Source organism: Palaemon carinicauda, chromosome 42 (assembly GCF_036898095.1).
Source record: "Palaemon carinicauda isolate YSFRI2023 chromosome 42, ASM3689809v2, whole genome shotgun sequence".
Classification (NCBI taxonomy): Eukaryota; Metazoa; Arthropoda; class Malacostraca; order Decapoda; family Palaemonidae; genus Palaemon; species Palaemon carinicauda.
The window spans coordinates 36,788,482-36,811,129 of NC_090766.1; the positions used below are offsets into that span (position 1 = coordinate 36,788,482).

The 22,648-nt window shown below is 43.9% G+C and overlaps 1 protein-coding gene across 1 annotated transcript in view; it reads right to left on the minus strand.

The window, feature by feature from the left end:
- Positions 1 to 22,403, minus strand: part of LOC137633185 (uncharacterized) — a 119,266-nt gene extending 96,863 nt beyond the window's left edge. Inside the window, exon 1 of the mRNA XM_068365342.1 lies at positions 22,149 to 22,403. The gene's annotated coding sequence lies outside the window, so the exon portion shown is untranslated. The remainder of the gene's footprint in view (positions 1 to 22,148) is intronic.
- Between the last annotated feature and the right edge of the window lie 245 nt (positions 22,404 to 22,648).

A 22,648-nucleotide genomic window follows, 5' to 3' on the forward strand; every position in this document is an offset into this window, starting at 1 on the left:
ATAATGTGAAATGCACCAGCAGCAATAACCTATACTGTGCAATGCCCTACCAGCAATGGTTTGTACTGTGCAATGCACTACCAGTAATGGCCTATACTGTGTAATGCACTGGCAGCAATGGCCTATAATTTGAAATAAACTAGCAACAATGACCTATAATGTGTAATGCACCAGCAGCAATGACCTATACTGTGAAATACACTAGCAGCAATTACCTATATTGTGAAATACACTAGCAGCAATGGCCTATAATGTGTAATGCACCAGCAGCAATGACCTATACTGTGAAATACACTAGCAGCAATAACCTATATTTTGAAATGAACCAGCAGCAATGGCCTATAATGTGTAATGCACCAGCAGCAATGACCTATACTGTCAAATACACTAGCAGCAATGGCCTATACTGTGAAATGCACTAGCAGCAATGGGCTATACTGTGAAATGCACTAGAATCAATGGGCTATAGTGTGAAATGCACCAGCAGCAATGACATATACTGTGCAATGCACTAGCAGCAATGCCCTGTACTGTGCAATGCACTGGCAGCAATGACCTATATTGTGAAATACACTAGCAGCAATGGGCTATAATGTGTATTGCACCAGCAGCAATGACCTATACTGTGAAATACACTAGCAGCAATGACCTATATTGTGAAATACACTAGCAGCAATGGCCTATACTGTGAAATACTCTAGCAGCAATGGGCTATACTGTGAAATGCACTAGCAGCAATGCCCTGTAGTGTGATATACACCAGCAGCAATGACCTATACTGTGCAATGCACTAGCAGCAATAGCCTGTATTGTGCAATGCATTAGAAGCAATGGCCTGTACTGTGCAATGCACTAGCAGCAATGGCCTATACTGTGCAATGCACTGGCAGCAATGGCATATACTGTGAAATACACTAGCAGCAATGGCCTATAATTTGACATGCACTAGTAGCAATGGCCTATAATGTGAAATGCACTAGCAGCAATGGCCTGTATTGTGCAATGCACTAGCAGCAATGGCCTATAATGTGAAATGCACTAGCAGCAATGGCCTGTACTGTGCAATGCACTAGAAGCAATGGCCTATACTGTGAAATGCACTTGCAGAAATGGCCTATACTGTGAAATGCACTGGCAGAAATGGCCTATAATGTAATATGCACTAGCAGCAATGGCCTGTACTGTGAAATGCACCAACAGCAACGGCCTATACTATGAAATGCAAAAACAGCAATGACCTATACTGTGAAATGCACCAGCAGCAATGACCTATACTGTGCAATGCGCTAGCAGCAATGGCCTATACTGTGAAATGCACTAGCCTAGCAGCAATGGCCTATACTGTGAAATGCACTAGCAGCAATGACCTATAGTGTGAAATACACTAGCAGCAATGGCCTATACTGTGAAATACACTAGCAGCAATCGGCTATACTGTGAAATGCACTAGCAACAATGGCCTATAGTGTGCAATGCACTAGCAGCAATGATCTATATTGTGCAATGCACTAGCAGCAATGACCTGTACTGTGCAATGCACTAACTGCAATGGCCTATAATGTGAAATGCACTGGCAGCAATGGCCTGTACTGTGCAATGCACTAGCAGCAATGGCCTATACTGTGAAATGCACTAGCAGAAATGACCTATACTGTGAAATGCACTGGCAGAAATGGCCTATAATGTAATATGCACTAGCAGTAATGGACTATACTGTAAAATGCACCACCAGCAAGGGCCTGTACTGTGAAATGCACTAACAGCAATGACCTATACTATGAAATGCAATAACAGCAATGACCTATACTGTGCAATGCACTAGCAGCAATGGCCTCTACTGTGCAATGCACTAGCAGCAATGGCCTATACTGTGAAATGCACTAGCAGAAATGGCCTATAATGTAATATGCACTTCCAGCAATGGCCTGTACTGTGAAATGCACTAACACCAACGGCCAATACTATGAAATGCAATAACAGCAATGATCTATACTGTGAAATGCACCAACAGCAATGACCTATACTGTGCAATGCACTAGCAGCAATGGCCTGTACTGTGCAATGCACTAGCAGCAATGGCCTATAATGTTAAATGCACTACCATCGATGGTCTATAATGTAATATGTACTAACAGCAATGGCCTATAACGTAATATGTACTAGCAGCAATGGCCTATACTGTGAAATGCACAAGCAGCAATGGTCTATAATGTGAAATGCACAAGCAGCAATGGCCTATACTGTGAAATGCACAAGCTGCAATGGCCTATACTGTGAAATGCATCTGCAGCAATGACCTTTACTGTGAAATGCACTAGCAGTAATGGCCTATATTGTGAAATGCACAGGCAGCATTGCCTATAACGTGACATGCACCAGCAAGAATGGCCTATACTGTAATATGAACTAGCAGCAATTGCCTATACTGTGAAATGCACTAGCAACAATGACCTTACAGTAAAATACACTAGCAGCAATGGACCATACTGTGAAATGCACTAGCAGCAATGGCCTATACTGTGAAATGAACTAGCAACAATGGCCTATACTGTGAAATACGCTAGCAGAATTGGACTATAATGTGAAAAGCCTCAGCAGCAATGGCCTTTAATGTGCAATGCACTAGCACCAATGGCCTATAGTGTGAAATGCACTAGCAGCAATGACCTGTACTGTGAAATGCACTAGCAGCAATGGCCTGTACTGTGAAATGCACTGGCAGCAATGGCCTATGATGTAATATGCATTAGCAGCAATGGCCTATACTTTAAAATGCACTAGCAGCAATGGCCTATACTATAAAATGCACTAGCAGCAATGGCCTGTACTGTGAAATGCACTAGCAGCAATGGCCTATACTGTGAAATGCAATAGCAGCAATGGCCTAAAATGTGAAAAGCACTAGCAGCAATGGCTTTTAATGTGATATACACAAGCAGCCAGGGCCTATAATGTGATATGTACCAGCAGCAATTACCTATAATGTGAAATGTTATAGCAGAAATGGCCTATATGTGAAATGCAATAGCGAAAATAGCCTATAATGTGAAATGCAATAGCAACAATGGCCCATAATGTGAAATGCAATAGCAGCAATGGTCTATAATGTGAAATGCACTAACAGCAATGACCTATACTGTGAAATGCACCAGCAGCAATGACCTATACTGTGCACTGCACTAGCAGCAATGTCCTATACTGTGAAATGCACTAGCAGCAATGGCCTGTACTGTGCAATGCACTAGCAGCAATGGCCTATAATTTGAAATGCGCTAAGAGCAATGGCCTATAATGTGATATGCACTAGCAGCAATAGCCTATAATGTAATATGTACTAGCAGCAATGGCGTATACTGTGAAATGCACTAGCAGCAATAGTCTATAATGTGAAATGCACTAGCAGCAATGGTCTATAATGTGAAATGCACTAGCAGCAATGGCCTATAATGTAATATGTACTAGCAGCAATGGCCTATACTGTGAAATGCACTAGCAGCAATAGTCTATAATGTGAAATGCACTAGCAGCAATGGCCTTTACTGTGCAATGCACTAGCAGCAATGTGACATGCACTAGCAGCAATGGCCTATAATGTAATATGTACTAGCAGCAATGGCCTATAATGTAATATGTACTAGCAGCAATGGCCTATACTGTGAAATGCACTAGCAGCAATAGTCTATAATGTGAAATGCACTAGCAGCAATGGTCTGTACTGTGCAATGCACTAGCAGCAATGGCCTATAATGTGAAATGCCCCAGAAGCAATGGCCTATAATGTGCAATGCACTAGCAGCAATGGCCTATAATGTAATATGTACTAGCAGCAATGGCCTATAATGTGAAATTCACTAGCAGCAATGGTCTATAATGTGAAATGCACTAGCAGCACTGGTCTATAATGTGAAATGCACTAGCAGCAATGGCCTATAATGTAATATGCACTAGCAGCAATGACATATACTGTGAAATGCACCCCCAGCAATGGCCTATACTGTGAAATGCACTGGCAGCAATGGCCTATAACGTGACATGCACCAGCAGCAATGGCCTATACTATGAAATGCTCTGGCAGCAATGGCCTATAACGTGACATGCACCAGCAGCAATGGCCTATACTGTAAAATGCACTAGCAGCAATGGCCTATACTGTGAAATGCACTAACAGTAATGGCCTATACAGTAAAATGCACTAGCAGCAATGGCCTATATTGTGAAATGCACTGGCAGCAATGGCCTATAACGTGACATGCACCAGCAGCAATGTCCTATACTGTAAAATGCACTAGCAGCAATAACCTATACTGCGAAATGCACTACCAGTAATGGCCTATAACGTGACATGCACCAGCAGCAATGGCCTATACTGTAAAATGCACTAGCAGCAATAGCCTATACTGCGAAATGCACTGGCAGCAATGGCCTATAACGTGACATGCACCAGCAGCAATGGCCTATACTGTAAAATGCACTAGCAGCAATAGCCTATACTGCAAAATGCACTAGCAGTAATGGCCTATAACGTGACATGCACCAGCAGCAATGGCCTATACTGTAAAATGCACTAGCAACATTGGCCTATACTGTGACATGCACTGGCAGCAATGGCCTATAACGTGACATGCACCAGCAGCAATGGCCTATACTGTAAAATGCACTAGCAGCAATGGCCTTTACTATGAAATGCACTAGCAGCAATGGCCTATACTGTGAAATGCACTAGCAGTAATGGCCTATACAGTAAAATGCACTACCAGCAGTGGCCTATACTGTGAAATGCACTAGCAGCAATGGCCTATACTGTGAAATGCACTAGCAGCAATGGGTTATACTGTGAAATACACCAGCAGAATTGGACTATAATGTGAAATGCACTAGCAGCAATGGCTTATAATGTGATATGCACTAGCAGCCAGGGCCTATAATGTAATATGCACTAGCAGCAATGGCTTATAATGTGATATGCACTAGCAGCCAGGGCCTATAACGTGATATGTACTAGCTGCAATGACCTATAATGTGAAATGCACTAGCAGCAATGGCCTATACTGTGAAATGCACTGGCAACAATGGCCTATACTGTGAAATGCACTGACAACAATAGCCTATACTGTGAAATGCACTGGCAGTAATAGCCTATATTGTGAAATGCACTAGCAGCAATGGCCTATCCTGTGAAATGCACTGGCAGTAATAGCCTATACTGTGAAATGCACTGCCAACAATGGCCTATACTGTGAAATGCACTGGCAGTAATAGCCTATACTGTGAAATGCACTGGCAGTAATAGCCTATACTATGAAATGCACTGGCAACAATGGCCTATACTGTGAAATGCACTGGCAGTAATAGCCTATACTGTGAAATGCACTAGCACCAATGGCCTATCCTGTGAAATGCACTGGCACCAATGGCCTATCCTGTGAAATGCACTGGCAGCAATGGCCTATACTGTGAAATGCACTGGCAGCAATGGCCTACGCTGTGAAATGCACTGGCAGCAATGGCCTGTACTGTGTAATGCACTGGCAGCAATGGCCTATACTGTGAAATGCACTAGCAGCAATGGCCTATACTGTGAAATGCACTAGCAGCAATGGCCTATACTGTGAAATGCACTAGCAGCAATGGCCTATACTGTGAAATGCACTGGCAGCAATGGCCTATACTGTGAAATGCACTGGCAGCAATGGCCTATACTGTGAAATGTACTGGCAGTAATGGCCTATACTGTGAAATGCACTAGCACCAATGGCCTATCCTGTGAAATGGACTAGCAGCAATGGCCTATACTGTGAAATGCACTGGCAGCAATGGCCTACGCTGTGAAATGCACTGGCAGCAATGGCCTACGCTGTGAAATGCACTGGCAGCAATGGCCTATACTGTGCAATGCACTAGCAGCAATGGCCTGTACTGTGTAATGCACTGGCAGCAATGGCCTATACTGTGCAATGCACTAGCAGCAATGGCCTGTACTGTGCAATGCACTGGCAGCAATGGCCTGTACTGTGCAATGCACTAGCACCAATGGCCTATACTGTGAAATGCACTGGCAGTAATAGCCTATACTGTGAAATGCACTAGCACCAATGGCCTATCCTGTGAAATGCACTGGCAGTAATAGCCTATACTGTGAAATGCACTGGCAGTAATAGCCTATACTGTGAAATGCACTGGCAACAATGGCCTATACTGTGAAATGCACTGGCAGTAATAGCCTATACTGTGAAATGCACTGGCAGTAATAGCCTATACTGTGAAATGCACTGGCAACAATGGCCTATACTGTGAAATGCACTGGCAGTAATAGCCTATACTGTGAAATGCACTGGCAGTAATAGCCTATACTGTGAAATGTACTGGCAACAATGGCCTATACTGTGAAATGCACTGGCAGTAATAGCCTATACTGTGAAATGCACTAGCACCAATGGCCTATCCTGTGAAATGCACTGGCAGCAATGGCCTATACTGTGAAATGCACTGGCAGCAATGGCCTACGCTGTGAAATGCACTGGCAGCAATGGCCTACGCTGTGCAATGCACTAGCAGCAATGGCCTGTACTGTGTAATGCACTGGCAGCAATGGCCTATACTGTGCAATGCACTAGCACCAATGGCCTGTACTGTGAAATGCACTAGCACCAATGGCCTGTACTGTGAAATGCACTAGCACCAATGGCCTATACTGTGAAATGCACTAGCACCAATGGCCTATACTGTGAAATGCACTGGCACCAATGGCCTATACTGTGAAATGTACTAGCAGTAATGGCCTATAATGGGAAATGCACTAGCAGCAATGGCCTATACTGTGAAATGCACTGGCAGTAATCCCCTACACTGTGAAATGCACTGGCAGTAATAGCCTATACTGTGAAATGCACTGGCAGTAATAGCCTATACTGTGAAATGCACTGGCAACAATGGCCTATCCTGTGAAATGCACTGGCAGCAATGGCCTATACTGTGAAATGCACTGGCAGCAATGGCCTACGCTTTGAAATGCACTGGCAGCAATGGCCTATACTGTGCAATGCACTAGCAGCAATGGCCTGTACTGTGTAATGCACTGGCAGCAATGGCCTATACTGTGCAATGCACTAGCAGCAATGGCCTGTACTGTGTAATGCACTGGCAGCAATGGCCTATACTGTGCAATGCACTAGCAGCAATGGCCTATACTGTGCAATGCACTGGCAGCAATGGCCTGTACTGTGCAATGCACTAGCAGCAATGGCCTGTACTGTGCAATGCACTGGCAGCAATGGCCTATACTGTGAAATGCACTGGCAACAATGGCCCATACTGTGAAATGCTCTGGCAGTAATAGCCTATACTGTGAAATGCACTAGCACCAATGGCCTATCCTGTGAAATGCACTAGCAGCAATGGCCTATACTGTGAAATGCACTGGCAGCAATGGCCTACGCTGTGAAATGCACTGGCAGCAAAGTCCTATACTGTGCAATGCACTAGCAGCAATGGCCTGTACTGTGTAATGCACTGGCAGCAATGGCCTATACTGTGCAATGCACTAGCAGCAATGGCCTGTACTGTGCAATGCACTGGCAGCAATGGCCTGTACTGTGCAATGCACTAGCACCAATGGCCTATACTGTGAAATGCACTAGCAGCAATGGCCTATACTGTGAAATGCACTAGCGGCAATGGCCTATACTGTGAAATGCACTGGCACCAATGGCCTATACTGTGAAATGTACTAGCAGTAATGGCCTATAATGGGAAATGCACTAGCAGCAATGGCCTATACTGTGAAATGCACTGGCAGCAATGGCCTATACTGTACAATGCACTAGCAGCAATGGCCTATACTGTGAAATGCACTGGCAGCAATGGCCTATAATGTAATATGCACTATCAGCAATAGCCTCTACTTTGAAATGTACTAGCAGTAATGGCCTATACTGTGAAATGCACTAGCAGCAATGGCCTATACTGTGAAATGCACTGGCAGCAATGGCCTATAATGTGCAATGCACTAGCAGCAATGGCCTATACTGTGAAATGCACTGGCAGCAATGGCCTATAATGTAATATGCACTAGCAGCAATAGCCTCTACTTTGAAATGTACTAGCAGTAATGGCCTATACTGTGAAATGCACTAGCAGCAATGACCTATACTGTGCAATGCACTAGCAGCAATGGCCTATACTGTGCAATGCACTAGCAGCAATGGCCTATACTGTCAAATGCACTAGCAGCAATGGCCTATACTGTGCAATGCACTAGCAGCAATAGCCTATATTGTGAAATACACTAGCAGCAATGGCCTGTACTGTGCAATGCACTAGCAGCAATGGCCTATAATGTGAAATGCACTAGCAGCAATGGCCTATAATGTGAAATGCACTAGCAGCAATGGCCTGTACTGTGCAATGCAATAGCAGCAATGGCCTATACTGTGAAATGCACTGGAAGCAATGGCCTATAATGTAATATGCACTAGCAGCAATGGCCTATACTGTAAAATGCACTACCAGCAATGGCCTGTACTGTGAAATGCACTACCAACAATGGCTTATACTGTGAAATGCACTAGCAGAAATGGCCTATACTGTGAAATGCACTAGCAGAAATGGCCTATACTGTGAAATGCACTGGCAGCAATGGCCTATACTGTAAAATGCACTACCAGCAATGGCCTGTACTGTGAAATGCACTAGCAGCATTGGCCTATACTGTGAAATGCACTAGAAGCAATGGCCTATATTGTGAAATGCACTAGCAGCAATGGCTTATACTGTGAAATGCATCCGCAGCAATGGCCTATACTGTGAAATGCACTGGAAGCAATGGCCTATACTGAGAAATGCACTCGCAGCAATGGCCTATACTGTGAAATGCACTAGCAGCAATGGCCTCTACTGAGAAATGCACTCGCAGCAATGGCCTATACTGTGAAATGCACTAGCAGCAATGGCCTATACTGTGAAATGCACCAGAAGCAATGGCCTATACTGAGAAATGCACTCGCAGCAATGGCCTATACTGTGAAATGCACCAGAAGCAATGGCCTATACTGAGAAATGCACTCGCAGCAATGGCCTATACTGTGAAATGCACTAGCAGCAATAGCCTATAATGTGAAATGCACGACCAGCAATGGTCTATAATGTGAAATCCTCTTGCAGCAATGGCCTATACTGTGAAATGCACTAGCAGCCCTAGCAGCAATAGCCTATAATGTGAAATGCACGACCAGCAATGGTCTATAATGTGAAATCCTCTTGCAGCAATGGCATATACTGTGAAATCCACAAGCAGCAATGGCCCATAATGTGAAATGCACCATCAGCAATGGTGTATAATGTGAAATGCACCAGCAGCAATGGCGTATAATGTGAAATACACTAGCAGCAATGGTCTGTACTTTGAAATGCACTAGCAGCAATGGTCTATATGAAATACACTAGCAGCAATGGCCTGTACTTTGAAATGCACTAGCAGCAATGGCCTATACAGTAAAAGGCACTAGCAGCAATGGCCTATACAGTAAAAGGCACTAGCAGCAATGGTCTATAATGTGAAATGCACTAGCAGCAATGGCCTATAATGTGAAATGCACTGGCAGCAATAGCCTATATTGTGAAATGCACTCGCAGCAATGGTCTATAATGTGAAATGCACTAGCAGCAATGGCCTATAATGTGAAATGCACTAGCAGCAATGGCCTATAATGTGAAATGCACTCGCAGCAATGGTCTATAATGTGAAATGCACTAGCAGCAATGGTCTATAATGTGAAATGCACTCGCAGCAATGGCCTATAATGTGAAATGCACTCGCAGCAATGGCCTATAATGTGAAATGCACTAGCAGCAATGGCCTATAATGTGAAATGCACTAGCAGCAATGGTCTATAATGTGAAATGCACTAGCAGCAATGGCCTATAATGTGAAATGCACTAGCAGCAATAGCCTATATTGTGAAATGCACTCGCAGCAATGGTCTATAATGTGAAATGCACTAGCAGCAATGGTCTATAATGTGAAATGCACTAGCAGCAATGGCCTATAATGTGAAATGCACTAGCAGCAATAGCCTATATTGTGAAATGCACTCGCAGCAATGGTCTATAATGTGAAATGCACTAACAGCAATGAACTACACTGAGAAATGCACTAGCAGCAATGGCCTATATTGTGAAATGCACTAGCAGCAATGATCTATAATGTAAAATGCACCAGCAGCAATGTTTATAATGTGAAATGCACTAGCAGCAATGGCCTATATTGCAAAATCCAAAGACATTCTCTTGGGAAAAAGGATATAGTTTACATGAGACACAAAGTGCGAAAAGCACCAGCAGCAATGGCTTATAATGCAAAATCCAAAAACATCCTTTTGGAAAAAAAAGTTTGTTTAAGCTACAGAGTAAAATACAGGTTTGAATCATAACATAACCTAGCCTACAACACCAGGTCTTACCTGACAATAGAGAGAAAGCATCCTGAACCACCACTTATTTACCAAAAGCACTTATAAAATATAAAAAAAAAAAAAAATTCAGGTGTTACTTCCTAACCCAAGTTAGGGTTCTGAATCCTGTGTAACTGGGGGTTTTAGGGGACAAAGCCCTTATGTTAACCTGACCTATAGTACTACAAATTATAACACCCAAATGCAAGAATGTTTCCCAACACAATCCTGCAACCTAATCTTGCAACCTGAGTATCAACTAGCGTGTGAAGAGCACCTCCTGTTTCTCCTATTAATTTTCAAGTTTGCGAAGGTATAACAAGAACATTAATTTTACTTCCTCTTGCAATGATACTGTTTGACTCTTAGCAGAAGGATATTAGATTCTAAATTTTGATATAGTTTATTTAAAGTCTAATTATTCAAGAACTGAATGAAAAAAAAATCATAATGCACCGTATTGTATATTCATTTTGTTTAAGGTAACTTGGTTTCATTACCAAAGTCTAATTACGAAAATTTAAAGCTTTTTTATTATGATCATCAATGCCTCCTATGCCTATTTGATGCAAAGGGCCTCAGAGGATTCATTGACTAAATTCATCAAAGGGTAGACAAGTCCTTGTGATACGAAGTGCCTATCTAACTAATTTTTTTTTTTTTTTTTTAACACAAAACATGGTCAAACAGCAATATCTGGCATCTCTGTGGTCACGCTAGGCAGTATATCTTGGCAATCCATGCTTTCCAAGGGTTATATAAGCGGATGAGCAACCTGGAGGAGTAACAAGATCTTCGGGTGTGGAGGATATGCCGCCCTAGATCTCGAAGAAGAACCTGACAGCAGGACGACGGATTTGATTCAAGGCAATAGACAAGATGTCTCTTCAGCTTTTACTCCTGATGCCTGGTGAATGATCTTAATGGAATTAGTAAGGACAGGCAGCGGTCACTTGCCTTAGTTAGATAGGGACTGCGCATCACAAGGAACTGGCTATCCTTTGATGAATTTAGCCAATGAATCCTCTGAGGCACTATGCGTCAATAGGCATAGGCGATGATGATGAACATAGCTTTAAATTTTGGTAATTAGGCTTTAGTAATGAAACCAAAGTTACCTTAAAAAAATAAATATAAAGTACAGTGCATTATGATTTTTCTTATTTAATCCTTGAATAATTAGACTTTAAATAAACTATATCAAAATTTAGAATGTAATGTCCTTCTACAAAGAGTCAACTCTCAAGAAAATAATGTGTTGCTTGAAAACATAAAGAAGCACTTGCAGAAATTCTATATGGCTACAACATCAACACTGCATTTTATCCACACTAAGTGTGGTCAATGACTTCAACCCGCAAAACAGTGTGTTGAAAGGGGCAACTGTACTTCCAAATAGATAGATATGTATCTGGTTTCACATACAATATAGAAGTTCCCAACTTGAATCACATACAACAACAATAAATGCAGACATTTCTAGTCCACTGCAGGACAAAGGCCTCAGACATGTCAATTCATCTCTGGGATTTGGATCATTCTCATTACCAAGCAGGACAAAGGCCTCAGACATGTCAATTCATCTCTGGGATTTGGCTCATTCTCATTACCAAGTTGGCCAGTGCAGATTGGTGATAGTGGGAGATTTTCATCTGATCACTCACAGCAAACCAATCTAATATGGGTGGCCCTGACTAGTACAACTTTGTTGATCATAGCGATACGCAAACCCTTTTACCTTAATGTACTGTATATGTATGCATGAGTGTACATACATACTAACATACATACATTCATATAGGCCTATACCGTATTATACAGTAATTATTGGTACTATTATCATCATCATCATTCTTTCTATTGTCATTGTTGTTATTGCCAGTACTGTATTGTATATCAATGTTTTTGTTGCTCCTACTACTTTTACGAACATTATTACAGTAATAGTATCCTTTTTTTATACAAACCTACAGAACTCGTTAACAGCCTGACAGTCATAAGGTTCCAGGAAGACAGATTGCCAAAGACCACCACTACTGCCATTTACAAGGGCACAATAGACAGAAATTGGAAGATGGACTCTGTAACCCTGTGTGCACGGTTCCAACTCTTCATACTGCATGGGTGGGCCACTTTCTTCCACCTGCGAGATACCGAAGGTCGGATTATGATGCTAACTGGGGGTAAGTTATCTCCCGAGTCATCCTTATCATCATTACTTAATGGCAATAACAGTTACAAATTGTTGGGTAGTTTACACTTATGACCCATACAGTAGCACCTCAGTTTACCAGACCACGCAATTACAGATTTTAATAATAAATTGGCAGCAGAGTAGGATATAATGATGTTAGGATATTCATGGATTTCAGAAATTTATGGACAAAAATGTCCAAGCATGAGAGCATATGATTTAAGAGATTCTCAAACTGTATTCTGATCTAGTGTATCCATTACTATTCAGATTCTCATTATTCATCTGTCTCTTGACCTCTCAACATCTCCAGTTCTGTGATTGGTTCCAACTGATTCGTAATCCGTTGGCAAAGTGGTAATATTCTGTATTGTATGACCACTTGACAAACCTTAAAGAGTACTAGAGCCTTCAAAATTATATAATCACTTGATTGTAATTTCCTTTACATCTAAAATTGTACGCTGTAAGTCACCATAAAACAACTAGGCAATTGTCAAAATGCTACACCATTCTAAGAGAGAGAATGGATGATTTAAATGCTGGCTATATTACTGAAAAGTAATCTTTTCATAATTTTTTACATAAATTCAAATGGTTATCTTCTAGGCTATGTTTCAAAAAAGAATACATAAAAGATAAGTTCTGTTAGGTCCGGAGTCTTGAAGGGTCAAATATATGGTAGCCTAGGAAAGCAATTGGCATTCAACAACAGTAGAACCCCTAAACACTGCAATGCTTTCCCCGAATGTAATCACCACTACAGATTCTTAGTATTTGTAGTTTTTCATTCAGATTTATCTTGAAAAGCTTCTCACTCCACAATACCCTCTGCCTATATATTTTGAGTTGATGTTGTTCTCCAATGCTGCATAGGATAAAAAAAAAGGTGTTTCCTGTAGAAATGTTAGTTTTCTTCGAAAATGAGACTGATTTTCACTACAAATAAAATCTTGGTAAATTTACAGTTTCATCCATTATGGGAAAACTGGAATAAAAATATATTTGTTGCATCAGAAATAGTGTAGTTCCAACGAATTTAACGTTTATTTTGACCGCAAACCATCCGATTTAGAGATTTACTATGCAATTGGAGTTAAAACAAACAAGTTGTTCCAGAATGCAGAAAGACCCTACTTCATCCCAACAATTATGGGGGACACCAGGTGGGAACCGGGGTTTTGGGTGGGGGGGGGTGGGCATCAAATGATATTTGCAATAAATGAATACTTATCCTTCCACCACCCCTCCCCCTATACCCCTATCTAGCCCTACCAGGGGGGGGGGGGGGACTCCGCCCCCCCCTGCGACCCCCCCTTAGGGCCACAGTGATTTTCAGGGCACTACTGAACCTAATAAACCCACCTAACCTAGCATAGGGGCCCTGTATCCCTACCTAGGCCTACCGGGGGGGGGGGGGGGGGGGGGGGGGCTCCCCCCCCCCCGCGACCCCCCTTAAGGCCACAGTGATTTTCTGGACACTACCGAACCTAATACAACCACCTAACCTAGGGCCTTGTACCCCTACCTAGGCCTAGCCCCTGCGACCCCCCCCACCCCCTTACAGCCACTACCTAACACATCCATCAAACCAAATCCAAAGTGATGGTACTGCTGTATACATTGTTATACTATCACCATTATAATATACTCTATAAATATGTTATTTTCATTAGTAAAATAAATTTTTGAATATACTTACCCGATGATCATGTAGCTGTCAACTCCGTTGCCCGACAGAAATCTAAGGTCGGGATACGCCAGTGATCGCTATACAGGTGGGGGTGTACACAACAGCGCCATCTGTGAGCAGGTACTCAAGTACTTCTTGTCAACAAGAACTCAATTTTCTCCTCGGTCCACTGGTTCTCTATGGGGAGGAAGGGAGGGTCCTTAAATTCATGATCATCGGGTAAGTATATTAAAAAATTTATTTTACCAATGAAAATAACATTTTTCAATATTAATCTTACCCGATGATCATGTAGCTGATTCACACCCAGGGTGGTGGGTGGAGACCAGCATACATGTTAACATTAGAAGCTAAGTATCCCGTATTTCATTTTAGCAGTTATTCAAAATAACAAACATAAAATAAATAAGTACCTGGTAAGGAAGTCGACTTGAACCATTACTCTGCCTTTTTTAAGTACGTCTTCCTTACTGAGCCTAGCGGTCCTCTTAGGATGCTGAACGACTCCTAGGTGCTGAAGTATGAAGGGCTGCAACCCATACTAAAGGACCTCATCACAACCTCTAATCTAGGCGCTTCTCAAGAAAGAATTTGACCACCCGCCAAATCAACCAGGATGCGGAAGGCTTCTTAGCCTTCCGTACAACCCAAAAAACAACAATAAAAAGCATTTCAAGAGAAAGATTAAAAAAGGTTATGGGATTATGGGAATGTAGTGGCTGAGCCCTCACCTACTACTGCACTCGCTGCTACGAATGGTCCCAGGGTGTAGCAGTTCTCGTAAAGAGACTCGACATCTTTGAGATAGAATGATGCGAACACTGACTTGCTTCTCCAATAGGTTGCATCCATAACACTCTGCAGAGAACGGTTCTGTTTGAAGGCCACTGAAGTAGCGACAGCCCTAACTTCATGTGTCCTTACCTTCAGCAAAGCAAGGTCTTCTTCCTTCAGATGAGAATGTGCCTCTCTAATCAGAAGCCTGATGTAGTAAGAAACTGCGTTCTTAGACATCGCTAAAGCAGGCTTCTTGATAGAACACCATAAAGCTTCTGATTGTCCTCGTAATGGCTTTGTCCGTCTTAAATAGTACTTAAGAGCTCTTACTGGGCAAAGTACTCTCTCTAGTTCGTTCCCCACCAAGTTGGACAGCAAGGACGAGAAGGAAGCTCGTTTTTAGCCAAAAAACCGAGCTGCAAGGAACATGTAGCCGTTTCAGATGTAAAACCTATGTTCCTGCTGAAGGCGTGGATCTCACTGACTCTTTTAGCTGTTGCTAAGCAAACGAGGAAAAGAGTCTTTAATGTGAGATCCTTAAAAGAGGCTGATTGAAGCGGTTCGAATCTTGATGACATCAGGAACTTTAAAACCACGTCTAGGTTCCAGCCTGGTGTGGACAACCGACGTTCCTTTGAGGTCTCAAAAGACCTAAGGAGGTCCTGTAGATCTTTGTTGGTGGAAAGATCCAAGCCTCTGTGGCGGAAGACCGCTGCCAACATGCTTCTGTAACCCTTGATCGTAGGAGCTGATAGGGATCTTACATTCCTTAGATGTAACAGAAAGTCAGCTATCTGTGTTACAGAGGTACTGGTTGAGGAAACTGCATTCGCCTTGCACCAGCTTCGGAAGACTTCCCATTTTGACTGATAGACTCTGAGAGTGGATGTCCTCCTTGCTCTGGCAATCGCTCTGGCTGCCTCCTTCGAAAAGCCTCTAGCTCTTTTGAGTCTTTCGATAATCTGAAGGCAGTCAGACGAAGAGCGTGGAGGCTTGGGTGTACCTTCTTTACGTGAGGCTGACGCAGAAGGTCCACTCTTAGAGGAAGAGTCCTGGGAACGTCCACTAGCCATTGCAGTACCTCGGTGAACCATTCTCTCGCGGGCCAGAGGGGAGCAACCAACGTCAACCGTGTCCCTTCGTGAGAGGCGAACTTCTGAAGTACCCTGTTGACAATCTTGAACGGAGGGAACGCATACAGGTCTAGATGGGACCAATCCAGCAGAAAGGCATCCACGTGAACTGCTGCTGGGTCTGGAATCGGAGAACAATACATCGGGAGCCTCTTGGTCATCGAGGTAGCGAATAGATCTATGGTGGGCTGACCCCACAGGGCCCATAGTCTGCTGCAAACATTCTTGTGAAGGGTCCACTCTGTGGGGATGACCTGACCCTTCCGGCTGAGGCGATCTGCCATGACATTCATGTCGCCCTGAATGAACCTCGTTACCAGCGAAATCTTTCGATCTTTTGACCAAATGAGGAGGTCCCTTGCGATCTCGAACAACTTCCTCGAATGAGTCCCTTCTTGCTTGGAGATATAAGCCAAGGCTGTGGTGTTGTCGGAGTTCATCTCCACCACCTTGCTTAGCTGGAGGGACTTGAAGTTTATCAAGGCCAGATGAACTGCCAAAAGCTCCTTGCAGTTGATGTGAAGTGTCCTCTGCTCCTGATTCCACGTGCCCGAGCATTCCTGTCCGTCCAGTGTTGCACCCCAGCCCGTGTCCGATGCGTCCGAGAAGAGACGGTGGTCGGGGGTCTGAACAGCCAATGGTAGACCTTCCTTGAGAAGAATGCTGTTCTTCCACCACGTCAGTGTAGACCTCATCTCTTCGGAAACAGGCACTGAGACCGCCTCTAGCGTCATGTCCTTTCTCCAGTGAGCAGCTAGATGATACTGAAGGGGGCGGAGGTGGAGTCTCCCTAACTCGATGAACTGGGCCAGCGATGAAAGTGTCCCTGTTAGACTCATCCACTGCCTGACTGAACATCGGTTCCTTCTCAGCATGCTCTGGATGCATTCTAGGGCTTGATTGATCCTTGGGGCCGACGGAAAAGCCCGAAAAGCTCGACTCTGAATCTCCATACCTAGATAGACAATGGTCTGGGATGGGACGAGCTGGGACTTCTCTATATTGACCAGGAGGCCCAATTCCTTTGTCAGATCCATAGTCCATCTGAGATTCTCCAGACAGCGACGACTTGACGGAGCTCTTAAAAGCCAGTCGTCCAAATAGAGGGAGGCTCTGATGTCTGCCAAGTGAAGGAATTTGGCAATATTCCTCATCAGTCTGGTAAACACAAGAGGTGCCGTGCTTAGGCCAAAGCACAGGGCTTGGGACTGGTACACAACCTTTCCAAAGACGAACCTTAGGAAAGGTTGGGAGTCTGGATGGATGGGGACGTGAAAGTACGCGTCTTTCAGGTCTACCGAGACCATCCAGTCCTCCTTCCTGACCGCTGCTAGGACCGACTTCGTCGTCTCCATCGTGAACGTCTGCTTGGTGACAAAAGCATTGAGAGCACTGACGTCCAGCACCGGTCTCCAACCTCCTGTCTTCTTCGCTACCAGGAAGAGACGGTTGTAGAAGCCCGGGGATTGATGGTCCCGGACTCTGACTACTGCTCCCTTTTGTAGCAAGAGCGACACCTCTTGTTGCTAGAGATGTTGCTGGGAGATGTTGCTAGAGGGGGACTGCGGGAGAACGGAATTCTGTACCCCTCCCTTAGCCACTTCACAGACTGAGCGTCTGCACCTCTGCTCTCCCAAGCTTGCCAGAAGTTCTTGAGCCTGGCTCCCACTGCTGTCTGGAGAGGAAGGCAGTCAGATCCTGCCTTTTGCGGACTTGGAACCCTTCTTGGATTTGCCACGGTGACTGTCGGCACGGGGACCTCCTCTGCTGGAGGTTCTGCCACGAAAGGGCGGGATGAACCTAGTTGCTGGTGTGTCCACTGCTGCAGGACGGAAAGGTCTAGGCACGGAAGGTAAAGCTTTAGCCTTACGTGCGGAAGATGCCATCAGATCATGGGTATCCTTCTGGATCAGCGAGGCAGCCATCCCCTTGATCAGCTCCTCCGGAAACAGACACTTGGAGAGAGGAGCAAACAACAACTCGGACTTCTGGCAAGGAGTGATCCCAGACGACAAGAAGGAGCAAAGATGTTCTCTCTTCTTAAGCACTCCAGACACATACGAAGCCGCAAGTTCACCAGACCCATCCCGAATGGCTTTGTCCATGCTAGACATGATAAGCATGGCAGAGTCCTTATCCGAAGGGGAAGTCTTTCTGCTTAACGCTCCCAAACACCAATCGAGGAAGTTGAAGATCTCAAAAGCACGAAAGACTCCCTTCAACAGATGATCCATGTCAGAAAAGGACCAGCAAATCTTAGATCGTCTCATAGCCAGCCTGCGGGGAGAGTCAACCAGACTTGAGAAGTCGCCCTGGGCAGAGGCAGGAACTCCCAAGCCGGGTTCCTCTCCCGTGGCATACCAGACGCTAGATTTGGAAGCAAGCTTGGTAGGCGGAAAGATAAAAGCAGTCTTTCCCAGTTGCTTCTTGGACTGCAACCACTCTCCCATAACCCTCAAAGCTCTCTTGGATGAGCGTGCGAGGACAAGCTTGGTGAAGGCAGGAGCAGCAGACTGCATGCCCAGAGCAAACTCGGAGGGAGGAGAGCGAGGGGTTGCAGACACAAACTGTTCCGGATACAAGTCCCTGAACAAGGCAAGGACTTTACGAAAGTCTAAGGAGGGAGGCGTAGACTTGGGCCCTTCTAAGTCGGAGTGCGGTTCATCCAAATGTGCAGCTTTGTCATCCGATACTCATCATCCGAAAGCTGAGTAGGAAGTGGCAAAGGCGGAGCAGAAAGCTGAACGGCTGAATCCGGCAGTACGGGTGCATGCGTAGCTGCTGCGGATCCAACATCATGCCGCTGCTGGTCAGTCTGCGAGCTGGCAACAACAAAAGCAGAGTGCTGGTGCGTGGAAGGGACTGCCGTGGGTTGCGGAGCATGCCGTATGGGATGCGGAGCATGCCGCATGGGTTGCGGAGTATGCCGCATAGCGTCAAAACACGGCAGCTCTACCGCACCTTCCCACTGCTGATGCGGTAGCTCACGCATGTCAACGGATGGTGCAGCATGAACATGCGTCTGGCAGGGTGGACTGCGCAACAGGTGGAGTGTGGGAGCAGGCAGCCGCAGTATCTGCTGAGCGCACAACCGTGGCAGGTTGTATGTTAACAGGTGCCGTGTCAACCTTCTCAGCATGATACTCTTGCATGAACGCAGCAAGCTGAGACTGCATAGTCTGCAGCATGGACCACTTAGGGTCTACCGTGGTTGGTGCAGCAACAGACGGAGTAGTAGCCTGTTGTGGAACCACTCTACCTCTCTTGGGAGGTGTGCAGTCTTCGGAAGACTGCGGCGAGTCCGAACTGACCCAGTGGCTACACCTGGGCCGTTGGACTCGCTCGGAAGGGACCTTACGCTTGAGAGGTCGTGAGACCTTGGTCCATCGTTTCCTCCTTGAAACTTCTTCCACAGACGAGGAATGATAGGGCTCATTCGTCTGTTTGTGGATGGGACGATCTCTGACAGATACGTCCGCAACCACTGAGGGTACATCCGTACGCTGATCAAGGCCTGCCGAACCCTTTGGTCCTTCGACATTGCTTCTCCCCTGGGCTTGGGAGCTTGCAAGAGGTCCCGGACTGGGAGGACGACTGGCACGAACAGATGTACCCTCATGCGCAACACTGACACTGACACTTTTCACTTCACTTGCACTAACAACACTTCCCACTGCACTTTTCGCTTTCAGCTCTTTGACATCTGCCAAAAGCTGATTACGGTCATTAGCCAATGACTCCACTCTGTCACCAAGAGCCTGAATGGCACACATCATATCCGCCATGGAAGGCTGAGCACTAGTAGCAGGGTCGGGAGTCACCACTACAGGGGAAGGAAAAGGTTGAGGGGCATGGGGAGAGGAAAAATCAACAGAGCGAGAAGAACTCCTCCTGATCCTATCCTTCTCTAGCCTACGTGCATTTTTAAGGAATTCGTTAAAATCGAATTCCGAAAGCCCAGCGCATTCCTCACATCGATCTTCCAATTGACAGGATTTACCCCTACAATTGGGACAAACGGTGTGAGGATCTATGGAGGCCTTCGGAAGACGCCTAGTACAAGCCCTAACACTACACTGCCTGTACTTAGGGACTTGAGACTGGTCAGACATCTTGAATTGTAGAAATAGTCAAGGGGGAATTCCAAAATCTAGCAAAGTTCGTTAACAATTAATCCAAATTAAATCAAAAAGCTTGCTAAGCTAATGAAAAAGCTTCCTGAATAGCGAAGGCTAAAATATAGAGCGAATACATCACCAAAATCGTGAAAAACAACTCCAGAATCAACAGCGTATCCAAGTAGGTCTTGCTGGTGGCACGACAGAGGAAAAATTGAGTTCTTGTTGACAAGAAGTACTTGAGTACCTGCTCACAGATGGCGCTGTTGTGTACACCCCCACCTGTATAGCGATCGCTGGCGTATCCCGACCTTAGATTTCTGTCGGGCAACGGAGTTGACAGCTACATGATCATCGGGTAAGATTAATATTGAAAATAATGAAGCTTACCTTAAACTGTTGGTTCATAAAGATGTGTTGCTGCTTTGAGGAAAACGTGAAGCTGTTGGAAGGTTCCTTGGCATGCAGGACAATTTTTATTTTGTAAAATTAAATTGTGTCTCTGGCACAAATGCACTAGTTTTTCAACAAATTCATTGTGAGTTAGGAAACAGTCAGGACAAGAAGATGGAATTTCAACTTCTTGTGCAACATGAGATGACGTGCTTTCTATGGCCTCCATGTCTAAGAACGAAATGAAATGGCTGGGTAAGAAAATGTATTGTCGCGCTGTGATTGGCCAAACATGTATGACGTCATAGTAGACAGGCGCTGTGATTGGCCAAACGTGTAAGACTTCATAGTGGACTAGTTTGTCTGCGGATTATAGTGGTTACAGGGCTCATTTAAGCAAATACAAGACACAGCCAACAATAACAACAGACTTAAAAAAAATCTGGGAGGAAGACATGAGTAGCGTGAGTTTGATCGTCGATATATAAAGAACTAGGCATTTGCGACAGATAATATTTTACAGAAATACTACAAAAGACTTGCTTTACTCGGGAAATATATTATTATAATAGATTTCCCATAATGGATGAAAGTGTAATAATACCAAAATCTTTATTATCTAAGAAATAATAATCAATGGGGTTAACATGTGAAGTTCAGCATGTACCATTTGCCAGTACATAGAAGCTTGAAGTTTGTCTTTTCCACGAGTGAAGTGAAAGCATGGCAGAGTAAAAACCATTAGATTTCCTAAAAAAAATATCCCCATTTTTCGAGTCTAATGGGTTTTCAGTTTGTTTGCTATTGAACTGAAGGTCAAATTCAGTGAAAGCACATTATTTAATACAAGAAAAACTATTTTTTTTTTTTTTGTTTAAAATGTTGTTCCGTCCGTAACTATAATTTTATCATTTTAAATTGCCTGGAGTGAAGTAAGTTGGTAAATAAACACAGGGTTAAGACTTTGACTAAGATAAGCTCAGGATATGAGTCTAGGGAAGGGGATATAGATACAGCTACTAGGTTGGGTTAAGAGGAGACCCTTATTGGGTGAATTTCTTTAGTTTGTTTCCCTTTTAAAATTCTATTTTTGTCATAACTTCTGGAATTTTAAAACTCCTAAAATCTTGGAAACATGGTATTCCGCTTATTATTTACATAAGAATAGTTCAAAACACCTATAGATCCACCAGAAACAGTTCCTTACCTTGTGCAAAACGACTCTTGCTATACAATATACACAAAGAAAACGCTAAAAGTATAAAATACAAAACAACCACGCCATCTATAACCTGCACATCAAACGTGTATGTCTTTGAGAATGCGATTAAAACAAAATCTAACTAAATTATACACTACTGTATAAACAAAAAACTCAACTTGAACACTTACGCCGTCATTGGTCTTGGGGTGGGAACAGGTGGCAAAAACACCTCTTGCTAGGGGGGGGGGACTGTCAAAAACAGGCTGTTATCTTCTCTCTAATTATAGACAGGCCCCGTAAAACATATATTAGGCCTACTTTAAACAATTCTTCATAAACTTCTAGATAGTTTCGTCCGGGAAAATTAGAGGTAACTTGCAATAATTCGCAATAAATCACAGATAACACAGACAAACGACACTGATCGCCAGGTAAACAGTTCAAGCTTGTAAATAACATTAAGCAAGGAAGGAATCAAAAGGATTACCGAAAACGTTTTAAGAATTATCGTACGATGGTTGAAAAATTATCGTATCCATCATTTGCTTGTTTATATATTTCAATCTTTTATAGGCACTTATACAAACAAAATTGTCTTACTAGATTTATATCTATGAAATGAATTAATATATATCAATGTAAAATTCAACATTTCACTAATAATTCATCTGTTTAATTACAAACGTTT